Below are 14535 nucleotides of genomic sequence, written 5' to 3' on the forward strand. Positions count from 1 at the left end.
ACTTCTAGTAGGTTTCATGTTATACTATTTGATCTTCAATCTTGCTCTCTCTTCCAAAGTGAAGCCACTGTTGGAAGAAAGACCACAACAGAGGATATCACCTCTAAGTGGCAACAGTATCGTAAGACATTACATATTATGTCAATATTATTTCATACTACATTATATCACAATAATAACAACAGAGAGATCACAATGTGGTAATAACATCCACAATATTCAACACAAAGAATTCACATCCCAAGGTTCAGACCAGAGCCCTGTGTTACCAGCTGAGAGATGAGGACAAGCTGATAAAGATGCACAACCCTTGACAAAGAAAGGCATCCAAGAAAGGCCAACTCAGTCACCTTCCAAGTCCAATCTTCAACTTCCAACATAGCTCACACAGTGTTAGCAATCAAAATACCTCATTTCAGAAATATTTTCCAGGTTTCTAAAGGAGAATACTTGGGAAAGAGTGGAAGAACCTCTAGAAAAATGAAGTTAAGCATTTATAATGTAGATACTGAAATAAAATTGTGCTGCAACTGCTTTTTGAAGGCAAATTTAAGGGAACTGCGCCATTTAGTGCCATCTAGAGTAGAAAATATTAAGTCAGGTGTAGATCGGGTTGTGATGGCAGAGGAGACTCTTCTGTTTTAAAACTGTTTCAAAAACAGCATAATAAAACCACAAAATAAAAATGTGTGAGAAAGGGAATACAAGACCAACTAGATCTTGAATCAGACATGAGATTGAGAACTGTATTTCTAGCCAGAGTAAGCCATCGGACAAGCAATACCCGGAGATACATATTTAAAAGTAGATTAAAAGAAAGTGAACTTTTCAGTAAAACTTATGATGATGATGAATTACAAGGTGTCAAGGGAGGACTGGAAAAGAGAAACTATGAGCTCGGGTTACAGGCACAGAGGGAAGGCAGCTACTCGTATATACAAGAGATGCTGCAGTGAAGATGGATGGTGAGGAAGGCATGTGTCCAGAACATAGGATACAGAGGACTGGTGCTGCTTATTACTGGATGCCTCCAAGACTCAGGTGACAGAGAGGACACTGCTGGCAGCACCAACACCAAATGCTCTGCAAGAAGCGTGATTAAAAGTAGGAAATAAGTTTACTGCCGGAGTCCATGCAAAGCAGGAGGTAATGAGAGTGTAAAAATATTATGGGATTTTTTCAACTTTTACTACTCAGGAAGATATTTGGGAAGACCATAAAATAGAAAGAGGGAAAGTGCTTTGTCATAGATTTTTCATCCTCAGTTTTTAAGGTTGTTCCAATGAAATGTGAGGGAAAAACAGACACATGAGAAGGTATAGAAGGAACTGAAAAAGATGAGGAACATATAAATTGTAAGGGTAATTTCCATCCACTGAGTCATAATAGGACTGTACGCTGGAGCAGTCACAACAGCACTGTTGTGGTGGCAATTAAGCTATGCTAAAACCATGCACGCTTCACAAACCATCACTGGTAGAAGCAAACAACCCTGGAAGGTGATACAGCATTCAGTAGAAGATGGTTTGAGCAATGTTAGACCTCCATCAGTGATTTCTGTTCCTCACTCCCAAAGTACTTCCAAATAAAATAAATATATACATACATTTTTGTTGTTTTTTTTTCAAAGACGAGATTGTAAATTGATTCAGTGCAGTATATTTGCAAAGTGCTCAGTATTCTTAGAACACACAATAAATAATACTGATCACTTCCTCACTGCAATGGACACTACACTACACCTCTTCTTTATTCTTTGTTGACGTAAGACTTGCTAGTGAATTAAGTATAATACATACTATGAGTACTTAAAGTGAAGCTAACCTAATAACATATGTATCACTCATCCTCAGTGTATATTAACTTTCACTTAACTATGAAACTAGAAGCAATCAGTCTATTGTAAGTCAAAAAAACACTTATCTTTCAGTAGAGAATACTTCAATAAACATCATTAATAATAAATTGGTTAAGTATCAGGATTTTATGTCAAGCTTCTTAAACGTGAAAGAAGTGGAAGTGTCAGTTGAAGCTAAGTTTTGGGTAGATTCATCTGTTTTCATTTCTGTCTAAGATCAAACAGCAATGAATGGTAATCTGGGTCTACTGAAAAAGAATTTTAAAGAACAGAGAGAAATCAATTTAAGCACAACAATCTATCATTTTAAACAAAACTCAGGGGCAACAATACAAATACTGAGAAGAAAGATAAGCTACTTGGTATTTTAGTTTAAACCTTCTAATGTTCCCATGATGCTGACTGGGTAAAGTCACAAACTAATATAAAGCTGAAGCTGTCCATTCAAACAATGCCATTTCTTATGCAGCTATACCCCAAATCTGCCACCAGATCCACAAGAAGGGCCCATTCCCCTGAGAATGGGAATTGCCTGTCAGAAATGGGAAGCAGATGGGAAAAATCAGCATGAACCTGCCCAACAGCCACATCTGGGACTGAGCTCAAGTCCACCTAGACTGAAAGGGAGAAATGCACCATCTGCAGGTTGTGGTGAGCTGGGGGTCAGCCTCTTCTCACATGTAACTAGCGACTGCACAAGAGGGAATGGCCTCAAGTTGTCCCAGGGGAGATTCAGGCTGGATGTTAGGAAATACTGCTTTTCCAAAAGAGTGATCAGGAGCTGGAATGGGCTGCCCAGGGAGGTAGTGGAGTCACCGACCCTGGAGGTGTTCAGGGAACATGTAGATGTTGTGTTGAGGGATATGACTTAGTGAGAACTACTGGCGATAGGTGGATGGTTGGACTGGATGATCTTGTAGATCTTTTCCAACTTTAGTGATTCTATGATCTCAGGTTTGCTATTTCAGCTACGGACAACTCTGTTTTTAAGCTATGTGTCTTCTTATACTGGGTATATCTACTTCACAATTTATGGTAGGAAAGCATTTATGTATCTTCCGAACACAAGGCAACAAGTTGACAAAACTCCTATGCAAACATAAGCTTCCAGATAAGTGAGCCTCCTGTTGATACAACTAACTAGCAAAGAAAGCTGACATAAGAAAGGAAGAACTAATACCCTACTAATTGCTGCTAATTAACACTTCAAACAAAGTCTCTAGCCATACTGTTAACAGCAGCATGCCGACTGGCCTGCATCAACAACACTAAACAAGCAACATACAGTGCCATTCCCTCATTTCTGTAGGTCTGAAAGAAAAGTGCATCTCAAATTAAGGACCACAAGCCACGTGGCCAGCCTGTCAACTAGGGAATGGGAAAAAAGCAGCAAAAACCACTGAAGGTGACACTACAATGAGCAGCAGCAAAAAGAAATGGATTATGAAATGCAATTGAAAGAGAGAAGAAAAAATCCCCTGCTTTCATATCCCTTGTTCATTTGGTGGTTCAAACCAGACTGATGCTTCCCCCACACAGCTCCCATTCCCCTGGTACTTAATTCAAATCCAGACTTCTAATTCACAGGCGGAAAAAGGCAGCCAATATAAAAAAAGAATCTCTTTTATTTGCTTCTTCCCACAGCTGTCAGTCTTAGCTGCATCATTATCTCAAACATGCTGCCTTGTCATCTCTATCAATATTGGCTCTTTGAGTAACTGCCTGCGTTGGCTTTGTCACACCATTCTACAATTCTCATCTCCTGTACACTCCTCCTTCTTCTTCCTTCCTTTGGAATAAGCCCCTGCAGGGAGAGGTACCCCAGGCACATACAAATCCAGCATCCCAGGGTCATCCCTTGGAGTGACTCCTTAAAAACTGAACTTCCTCCAAAACAAGGTTAATTAATAGGGACTGACATACTAAAAAGGCAGGCTATCAGAACAGAGGATGCAAAAAAAAACAAAACCAAACAAACAAAAAAAAAAACCACAAAACCTATATCCTTGAAACTCCCTATCTGGATAATTTATGTGCATCAATTATGTCAGCATACTGTGGAGGCCTGAAAGGTGGAAAAGTAAAAATACCACTGTTTTCCCAAGGATCTGGCTTCTGCCTCCTCCAATATTCAGTAACACTGCCTTCGCCCCTACATACGTCAGGATGTAAGGAATCTGCATCTCTTTTCCCATTTAAGTTGACTGAAGTGAAATATAGGGGAGATCCAAAATAACTGCTAGTGAATGACCTATCAAAGCTAAGCACCACGTGTCATTTTAGACTCTTCAGCAGAGTCTACTGTGATAGAACAAGAAGAAATGGTTTCAAACTAACACAGGAGATTTAGATTGGATATAAGGAAGATGTTTTTCCTACAACAGGGCAACGAAGAATGGAATGGGTTGCCCAGAGAGATGGTAGATGCCCAATTCCTGGGGATATTCAAGGTCAAGCTGGATGGAGCTCTAGTGTTCCTGTTCATTGCAGGGGAGTTGGACTAGATGACCTTTACGGGTCCCTTTCAACTCAAACAATCCTATGACTTCATGCAGCCTTTGCAGCCTTCAAGCTTTTTGCAGCCTATGAGTGAAAAACCCACTGCAAAGCAATCAAGAAAATTAGTCTGAACAAGAACTGAGACCAGGCCAGCCATCAGGAAACTGCAGCATTTGGTGCTGAGCCTCTCAGTTCAGACACTTCAAAACTCATCTTGAATTAGGCTCTCCCCATTAAGGTGACTCATCGACTCACCCACACCCACCCTGTTCTTCTCACCCTCACAATACACAATCAGTCATCAATGAACAGTCAAAGCATACAGGAATCAACTCCTGCCCTAAAAGATTCTTCTCCAAAGCATCACTTTCCTCTTTGGGATTCACTCCTCATTGGATGCCTGTTTGAACACTCCTGTGGCTCTTCTGGTTGCCTTTAGCATGGAGATATGTACATCCCAGAGCATCCCAGTATCAGTAAATACTAGACTCCTGGTAACCCCACTGCAAATCACAACACACAACCTCCAATTTTTACAACTCAGGTCAAGTCAACGGCATTTTCTCTCAGGTCTAAAAGTCCAAATCTCCAGTCTTTGCTTTAAACAATGCAGGTGACCTTTTTCAATGCTCAGAGACCATCCCCAAAAGCACGTAGGCAACACAAGACAGTAAATTCAGTCTTCAGCTTCCCCAAAAAGCTAGCTGACAGGCAATGCTGCCCATCACCCAACTCCTTTAACATGAGGATGCTCAGGACTAAAGCCGTGGCAGAGAAGAAAAGCTGCTCCTTCAGGCAGAGGTTCCTAAATAAAACCACACTTCATGAAGGATGGATAGTGGCAGCCTGCCACAATATTTACACCCCCTGAGCATCTGCACAATGCAAACGGAGGCTCGTTCAGAAAGGCTATTGAACACATCAAGGAACAGCTTTCACCTCCCAGAGAAAGAGCCTGTCTCCCTTCTCAGACAAAGTACCAGTCGGAATCCTTTTAAGGATCACTTCTTCCCAATTCCTGTCCCTTTACTTGAGGGGTTCCCTCACCAAATATTTTCATTTATATGAAGTGACAATTTCTCCTTCATACTGAATGCTCCACAGGATTTTATTAGGGGCAACTCACTGCTTTGAACAGTGCTGTATTGGTGTGGATGTATTCTGGAGTGGAAGAAACAAATTCCAACTAACCCAGAGAAGCAAAAACGTTCACAATATTCAAATACATTTAAAAAAAAAAAAAAAGTTGAAAAGAGAATGAAAATAATCTGTTTTCCACATTTTTTTGGTGGATAGAATAGGGAGATTTGGATTTAAAGGAGGTACAAGGAGGGTACAAGGGATTTGGGTACAAGGAAGAAAATCACTAATAACGAATCCAATGAATGCAGAAAGGCACAAAACATCCCTGTCTGGAAGGGTCAGGATGATACCTCTCCAGAAGAACATCCCAGTACAGCTAATCCCTGTCCCTGGGTAAAAGATGGTCTGCACAAACCCTGTAGGTCCCTTCCACTCCAGACACTAAATAGGGCCAATCTTTCTGCTCTTGAATTTGAGCATGTTTCTTTATAGATGTATCACTTCAGTAGCACCACAGAAAATTAACAAATAACTCTGGAGGGAAAACAAGCAAAAAAACAGTGAACGGAATCATCAGAGGGTCTGATCAGCCATCCTGAAGGGGAAAAAGGATGGAAACTAAGCTCTGAAGACACCTGGTGCAAAGCTACCACACCCAGACGTGCTCAAGAAGAGGGGAGATGTGGCAATGAGAGTCATGGTTTAGTGGGCACAGTGGGGATGAGTTGATGGTTGGACTAGATAATCTTAAGCCATCTTTCCCAACCTTAATGATTCTATGACTGGGTAGAAAGGGATTACGTGAGGTGACTGCCCTCTGTAACTCAGCAGGTCACTGCACTCCTTCCTACTTGCCCTGGTGCCAAATGCCTCATGCTTTCAAGGCAACGGAGAAAGACCTGTTTCACAAAGCAATTTTCTCATCCCTTCCACCCAGCACACCACAGAATCCAGGATACACACGAAGATAAATGGCAGTGAGATAAGGCAACAGAAAGTAAAGTAAACCTAATTAGAGCAAGTAAGTTGTTTACAGTGAAAAGCCCTGCAGTATTAGGCAAGAAAAAAAAAAAAAAAGTGAGAGACAAGAACACCAATGTCTGGCTTAGGTACTCATCGCGCTCTTAGCTGCCCTACACTAAGTGCAGCCTAAAGATACAGACTTAAAGCAAACCCCTGCCATGGACTTCACCAAAGACTAGACCAAACCTGTAAAATTATCACAGAATCATTAGAGTTGGAAAAGACCGCTCAGATCATCTAGTCTAACCATTAACCCATCCCCACCACACCCACTAAACCACATCTCTCAGCACCACAACTACCCTGTTCTCAAATACTTCCAGGGACACTGACTTCACCACTTCCCTAGGCAGCCTGTGTCAATGCTTCACCAGTCTTTCTGAGGTGGAATTATTCTACATTAGACTCTGGTTGGGAGCACCCCAACTTCTGGTGTTGATGATAGGATCTGTCCTCAAACCATCCCACTGCACTGCTGCCAACAGCCAGAAAGTTGACCATACGCCTTTCCCCTCCTCTGTGCTTGCATTATTTATGCTCATTCCAAGCAGCAGCAAAATTCTTTCCTGCCACAGCACTGGTATTTTATACCCTCTTTGCATCGATCATAATGTCAGCATAAGGTGCCAGGACAAGGAGAGGGAGGTCACCATGTATTCACCTTTGTCACTTTGAACTGCTCTGTCACCTGCTAGGGAATTGTCATCTTCTCCCTGACTCACTAATTTGGTCCTCCTATAGTGTGCATTTCCACACATGTTGAAGACCCACTGAACACCAGAGGCTTTGGGAACATGGCCTGTTTAAGATAAAGCTGAATAAGTGCCCTGAGGAAGACAGTTGATATCCCCAACGTCCTTTCATAGAATCACAGAATGACCTGGATTGAAAAGGACCACAATGATCATCCAGTTTCAAACCCCCTGCTATGTTCAGGGTCACCAACCACCAGACCAGGCTGCCCAGAGCCACATCCAGCCCAGCCTTGAACACCTCCAGGATTGGAGCATCCACAACCTCCTTGAGCAACCCTTTCCAGTGTGTCACCACTCTCTGGGTGAAAAACTTCCTCCTAATATCTAACCTTTACAAAGGAAAAAAAAAACAACAAAAGAAAACCCTGTAGGGAAGAATGCAACTATATGCAATGCCCCTTCTTCCACCTTGCTTGAAACAAGGAAGCCTTTTAGATGGGCAACTTGAATGCTTACAGCTGTTTATCATACCAAGATTTCTCATTTGGTACCACTCAAACCTTCACTAAGGGATGGATCAGCCATGTCACAGAGTCATATAACACTATGATTTTATGAACTTAATTTAGGGCCGAACTCAAATCTCCCACCAGCCCAAACTCCCATCACTGAGGGCAGCGAGTTCTGCCTTTACACTGCAGTGCCATACAGCAGTCAGAGCCATTTTCCAAAGAAAACTGCAACAAGACACAAACTGGAATCCAAGAAACATCCACCATCTGACTCTAACACTTCATTGTAAAAATGACATTTTAGGTCTGACTCTAATTTGTTCATTTACACCACAGAGCTGAACAGTGCTTGGTTTTGGTCCTACAGGTGTTTACACCCTTCTCAGCACTTGACATCCAGAAAGGAGCTTCATCAGATGGAAGGATCTGACAAAATATAAGTTGCAGCCCTCACAGACATCTCCTGCCACCTCCTTCCCTTCCCCCAGGGCATGGGAGGGCAGCCAGCAGCCCCTGCCAAAATCTATCCAGAATCAAATTCCACCACACATTATAACCTACAGCCCTGCAAGTCACACTTACAGGGCTAACTGCAGCCCTCTTCTCCAAGAAAAGAGGAATAAACACAAACCTTTCCCTTAATTTTTATTCAAACTGGATCTCAGGACGTTGCCCAAGCAATTAGAAGTTCCTCATCGTAGCTGCCCAGTGATGTTAAGAGCATTAATCATGAAGGCAAGAATCATGAATGCAAGTAAAAATAGCACAGGTTCTGCACATAGCTTTTTTTTTTTTTTTTTTTTTTTTTAAGCTTCACACCTACTCAGAACGATCTCTTAATCAGTTGTCAAGAACCGCTTCGTTTGGGGATTTTTGTATGCCTTTTTATTGCTATTTAATTTTAGAACAAACGCTTCTGATTCATAAAAGCAGAGTAACTGTGAACACGCTCTCCAAACCTTCTCTAGAAAGCTTTGTTTGCAAGAGGCCAATCTCAAAATAAACTTTTTCTTGAGTTTTTAAATGTCAGAGAGTCTTCTGCTCGCATCACTTCAACCCCCTGCACCCCTGCAACCCAAACATTTTTAATCCTGATAGGAGTGATACATAACAGAAAACAAATCTAATATAAACTAAACCTTCTGGCAGAAAACCCGTAGGATGGATTGAAATGATTTCATCAGAGATGACTATCATGCAAAGATCAACAGACGGCTTGAAACAATGAGATTCAAATAGTGACAAGGTACCATCAGCTACTCTAATACCAAAATAACTGCTTCCAAGGACCAGCATGTTACAGCAATAGAACAAATTCAGCGTTTCATCAAATCGTAGCATCACCAAGATCATCCAGTCCAACCGTCCAGCTACCACCAGCACTCCCTCACAAAACCACATCCCTTAATCCAAATGTTTCTTGAATGCTTTCAAGGACAGTGACTCCACTACCTCCCTGGGCAGCCCATTCCAGCGTCTGACCACACTTCCTTTGCTATTTTGCAAATAGCATTACTGTTAATAACAGCAGCAGTGCTCTGTTTTCAGCACTGAGTGATGACATCCTCTGCACTGTCCACACACACAGTAATAAAGACTCCAACATCACCATCAGCCTCAGGTGATCTGAAACATGCACCCCTGGTTCCCATGTCATTTTCTTACAGAGGGCAGATGTGGCACTGAGGAATGTGGTTTAGGGGGCATGGTGGTGATGGGTTGATGGTGGACTAGATGATCCTTGTGGTCTTTTCCAATCTTAATGGTTCTATGATTCTCTGTGCAGCTTCAGAAATGCACTTCCAGCTCCTTCTCTACATTCTAGCTATGTGCCTCAATTCCTGGCGCTTCCTCAAATCCTTTCCTTTGTAACTTGGACACAAGCAGGTACCAGCCAAATCCTTCAGCCACCAGCACCACCGAGATCCCTTCTTCCCACATCAACATGAATTTAGCCAGCAAAAAGCCCCTGAACAAACAAGACAGCACCTTCTCTGCCATCAGGATACCACCACACCCCTTCCTGCTGCACTCTCCTATTATGCCAGCATCTCGATGGCTGCAGTGAGCTGAAAAAGTGACTCAAAATACAAATGTGTATTGAGTGGATCAGAAGCGCACTTGGAGTTGCACAAGCCACAGCAGGGAAAAGTATCCGTAGACTAAACAGTTGACACTTGCAATGTTTATTCTAATTCTAGTAACACTAGCATAAAGTTTTAATAAATGTTTCATTAAAACATCAGCTGTCTGTCCAGCCAATTATCACTCATAATCACAGCTATGTACTGCCTTCTACAGATGGTCTTACAGCTGTGTTACACTCCACCTCTGCAGAATCCTTTAGAACATCTGTTGAATATCTGTGTTTTCTCAGCTTGCTTATAATGCATCTACTATTCCGTTCCCCTAAAATCAGTAAAGATGTATTTCCTTGTGACTTACAATCTACTAGTTGCCTGATGGCTTTTTGCTGTATCTATTTAAATAGCTTTTAGATTTTCTCTTAGTAACAGATTACACTGAGCCTCCATCTTATCAGAGGAGTTATCAGGATCTAATCCCTTATAAGCACTGAAGTTATTAGAGTTGTAAGACTATTTTCCTTCCTTCCTTTCATAATCTGTTGTAGAGAAAAAAAAGAAAAAAAAAAAGGGGGGGAAGGCCACTTGCATCCTTTCTCCCCTGATCTATGGTCCTAAACCCAAGGAACAAACCTTCCTTATTCACTGCCTTGGCGAGGAGCTGAGAATGGAGGTTGCACACCAACACAGATGTGGCTGCACCAGAGCAATGCTATGCAAAGCAAAGTGTTCCCCTCAGAAAGTGCAGTTTGCAAAGGGAAACAACATTTTAAGCTGTTTTTTCTTTAGTTTTGGTTTTTTTTTTTTTCCTTTTATAAGCAGAATCCTCCAATGCAAATAAATTAAAAAAAAAAAAAGAAAAAGAAAGGGGGGCTGGGGGGGGGGGGTTCAGCAATACCCCAGGGTAGAGATGAATCATCTCACCCAAAAAGCAGTGCCCATAGGGTTGGGAAGATGCAGGGAAGATGAAAGAACTGCTTCCCATTTTGCAATGGCTCCATCCCTTCCCACCCCACAGAAAATCCCACTATTCCACCAGTGCTCCTGGATTTTGCAACCTCAGTCCCACTGCCTTCCAGGCAGCTCTGCTTATGATGAAAGATATTTTCGGATAGTTTGGTAACAGATAACAATCCTTCCTCTTCTTCCACTTTGCCATCTCTGCCCTATGAGCTTAGTGCTTCCCTGAGCGGCACAACCTGGTCCGGGCAGGGGATGGAGGCTGGAAAGAGAGGGAAAATGGGATTGGGAGATGGAGCAGAGCCCTGTGGAAAGGCAAAAACTCAACCTGCACAATAAGGTGGGCAAACACCACCTCCACTCTCCAGCATGGTGGGTTTCTGAACAACACTCCCAAAAGGTGCAAAGACATCTTCCTCCCTGGGTCTTCCCTGTTCCTCCACCCCTGCCTGGGCACTGAGATGCTGGAGCTTCCCATCACCTCCCACAGCTGCAAAACATCGATGTTCCAAAGTTAACATCTTGCAGCGACGAAACAGCAATCCCTGAGCAGCAGTAAAACACTCCCTGCCCTGGAACAAGGAAGTTTCTCCCGAGACAGCTTCACTCCTCCGCTCCCCTGAAAAATGCATTTGCAAAAGGCAGAGGGAAGGGCACAAACAACTCCCAGCAAACTCCTCGCCAACTCTCATTTTGCTTTGCAAAAGCTGCGATTCGCCTCCCCTCCATCACTGCGGGCTTTTTAGGGTCTTTCTGTAGAAGAGATGCTAGCTGCAACACTTACTTGTCAGCCCAAATTTCAGTGCACAGCAATTTCTGAGCATTTTTGCTCAACAGCAGAGGGGGAAAGAAACACATCCCCGTTGATTGTCTAGGAAAGGTTTGACAGCTCCACCAGGACATCTCATCCCACGACACGTCTACTGCTAATGCAAAATAAATCATCGCCATGTCTCTCGGCATTTCCCCCCCCCCCTCTTTTATGGCACGTCTGCAATTTTGGCATCCGAAAGCAAACCGGCCACGCTCCGAAGTCTGGGTGCTCCTTCTCGTGGTTTCCTCCCAGCACACACAAACCCCGTACTTTTCCCACCCCTAAGTGCTGCGGGGGGGGACCCCGAGGACGGAGCCCATCCCTCTGCCTCCGCAATGAATTCCCCAGCGCACCTCTCCGAGCAACAAAAGAGAGTTGAACCAAACGTGTGGCACCTCGTTTCTCTCCTTCACCCCCCCCCTCAACCCCCCCAAAATGTTTATTTTCAGCTTTTAAAAGACACCTTAATCCGCCATGTTGAGCCGACAAGCTTTATAAATATTCATTTACCGCAGTTCGGGAGCGCTACGGGGAAATGCGTAGCGATCAGGGCTGCACATTTTGGCACAGCCGATTGCTTTCTTTTCTTTCTTTTCTTTTTCTTCCCCGTTATTTGAGGCAGCTTGGTTCCCCCCCCAATCCTCCCTCTTTTTCAGATTCAGAAGAAAGGCACTCGCACACCCAAAATAACTCTTTCCGAGGCATGCAATCATCAGCCTAGTGAATGTAAAAGGAGGTCGCGTGAGAACGTAGCAGGGAAGCACCACGAAGACAGATGGTAGTTTAAAGAGGAAAAACAAAACGAGAGAGAGGAAAAGCAAAAGAAAGAAAAAAAAAAGAAAAAAAAAAAAGAAGAAAGAGAAAGAACTGCGCGCATCTACAGCACAACAGGAAAAAAAAAAAGAAAAAGAAAGAAAGAAAAAAGAACGAAAGAAAGAAAGAAAGCTCCGCACACCCGCGGTGAATCGCGCTCGCGGTGCCGCGGAAGGACGGCGGGGAGCGGCAGCCGCAGCCACGAGCGCAGGTACCGAGCGGCACGGCCGGGGCTGTGCCCCAGCGGCCCCGCAAACACTTCACAACAACTCCACCGCGAGCACAATTCCACGCCCCGCTGCCATCTCTCCTCCGCTTTTTCTTTTTTTTTCTTAAAAAAAAAAAAAAAATTAATAAACCTTGGAAAAGAAGCGGCTCCCTCCACCTCCTCCCCCACAAAAATAATAATAAATAAAATAAAGAGAAATGCCAGCAGGGAGAGTGCAAGGGAGCCGCAGGGTGCGGCGCTTACCTGAGCAAGTTTGGGATTTATTTTTTTAGTTAATTTTTTTTCCGCTGCGCGGAGCCGACCCGTCCCTCCGCCCGCACCCGCGGCAGACTCATTCCAATATGGCATCCGCGCAGTGCGCATGCCTGCCGCTCTTTTTAGGGCTTTTTTTTTTTTTTTTTTTTTAGCAGCCAACTCCTCCACTGACCTTTTTCAGCAGTTTCAAAAAATAAAATAAAATAGAACTTAAAAATAAATCCGCGCATCCTCCCCCTATGGCAGTCAGCATCAGCGCGGTGCCGCCGGGGCGGAGGTGCGGGGCAGCGCGATCTCTCCGTGCGCGCAATTTTGAGCGAGAAAATGCCGAAAAGCCATCGGAGCCTTCAGCGTAGTGGGAAATTAGCTCTGATTATTCCCTCCCCGCTCCTCCCCGCAATCTTTTCGCTTGGGTTTGGTGGCTGATTTTGTATGGCAAAGAAACTTTCGGGGAGGAAGGGGATACAGCGATAGGGGAAAAAGCACTGCGGCTCCTTCAGTCCCTGTCCTGGCACCCCCCTGGCTCTTGTATTGCCGTATTATCTGCTTATTCCCCATTGTTGGAAAGAAAAAAAAAGGGACGAAACAACACCAGAGCAGGCGAGGAACAAAACAAGATGCGAAATCAACTGGTGCGTACCCTCCCAACGCGCAGCACACGCACAACTTTCCCGCTATCGTTTGCATCTTACATCATTCTCTTTTATTTTTCCTTTAGTGCCTGCAGGGAATGAACGGCAGTATCGCGACGTGCGGATGTGCTGGTGAGGGGGTGTTTGCGCGTTTAGCCACACTGCGGATTTTTTTAGGATTTGGGTGGTTTTTTTTTTTCTTTTCTTTCTTTCAAGCTGCTGAAATAGTCCCCGACGCAGCGCTGGAAACCGCCCCGTGCCCCTCGCACCGATTGGTTCCACTTCCCCGTGGGGTGCTTGAAAAATCCCCAGGGGGAATTAAAACCCTCTCTGCACCCGGGGTTATTTGGTTGCCCCAATTGGTGGTACCCGGCTAGCTCCAGAGCTTCCAATACACAAGTTTGCTCAGCAGCTGATGTGTTTTGCAGGAATTTTGCTACCTGCCTTGCAGCCCTGCCTAAAAGCTGAGCAATGCTCATTTGCTGGGGATTTTTGGACGCTTTGTAACCCTTTTCCCCACAGCATTCCTGATAGGGTTGAGGATGCAGCACACCTTTGGAGCATTTCTTGGGTTCAGTGTACACATTCAGCAGGAGAGCAGAAGGAAGGGGTTTCCTTGCTTCTGGGCTTTGTTCTTTCTGCAGGGAGGGTGTTCTGACACCTTCACATGGTGAGGACACGTCAGAGCGGTGGCAGTGATTTGGAATCATAGAATCATAGAATGGCCTGGGTTGAAAAGGACCACAATGATCATCTAGTTTCAACCTCCTTGCTATGTGCAGGGTTGTCAACCACCAGACCAGGCTGCCCAAAGCCACATCCAGCCTGGCCTTGAATGCCTCCAGGGATGGGGCATCCAGTTTTCCCATAGTTAACCCCAGCTCTCCTCTGTCTCAATTTAATCACCATCATCCTTTCACTGATCCTTGCCCAGAACTCAATGCTGAGCCTTCCCATCCCCTTTCTCCTCCATCAACCCATCTCCTTTCCCTTCCACCATTCCATACCCTTTTTCTCACACCTCTCATAGGTACACCAGCACACCATGTTGTGCTTGTGCCTCAAAACAAGTGAGGCA

At 44.1% G+C, this 14535-nt stretch overlaps 1 protein-coding gene across 1 annotated transcript in view; it reads right to left on the reverse strand.

The window, feature by feature from the left end:
* The window catches only part of SFMBT2 (Scm like with four mbt domains 2), a 114766-nt gene extending 101810 nt beyond the window's left edge, over window positions 1-12956 (reverse strand). Inside the window, exon 1 of the mRNA XM_085215190.1 lies at window positions 12814-12956. The gene's annotated coding sequence lies outside the window, so the exon portion shown is untranslated. The remainder of the gene's footprint in view (window positions 1-12813) is intronic.
* Window positions 12957-14535: the final 1579 nt, after the last annotated feature.

This window comes from Meleagris gallopavo, chromosome 1, assembly GCF_905368555.1.
Source record: "Meleagris gallopavo chromosome 1, MGAL_WU_HG_1.1, whole genome shotgun sequence".
In the NCBI taxonomy this organism is placed as follows: Eukaryota; Metazoa; Chordata; class Aves; order Galliformes; family Phasianidae; genus Meleagris; species Meleagris gallopavo.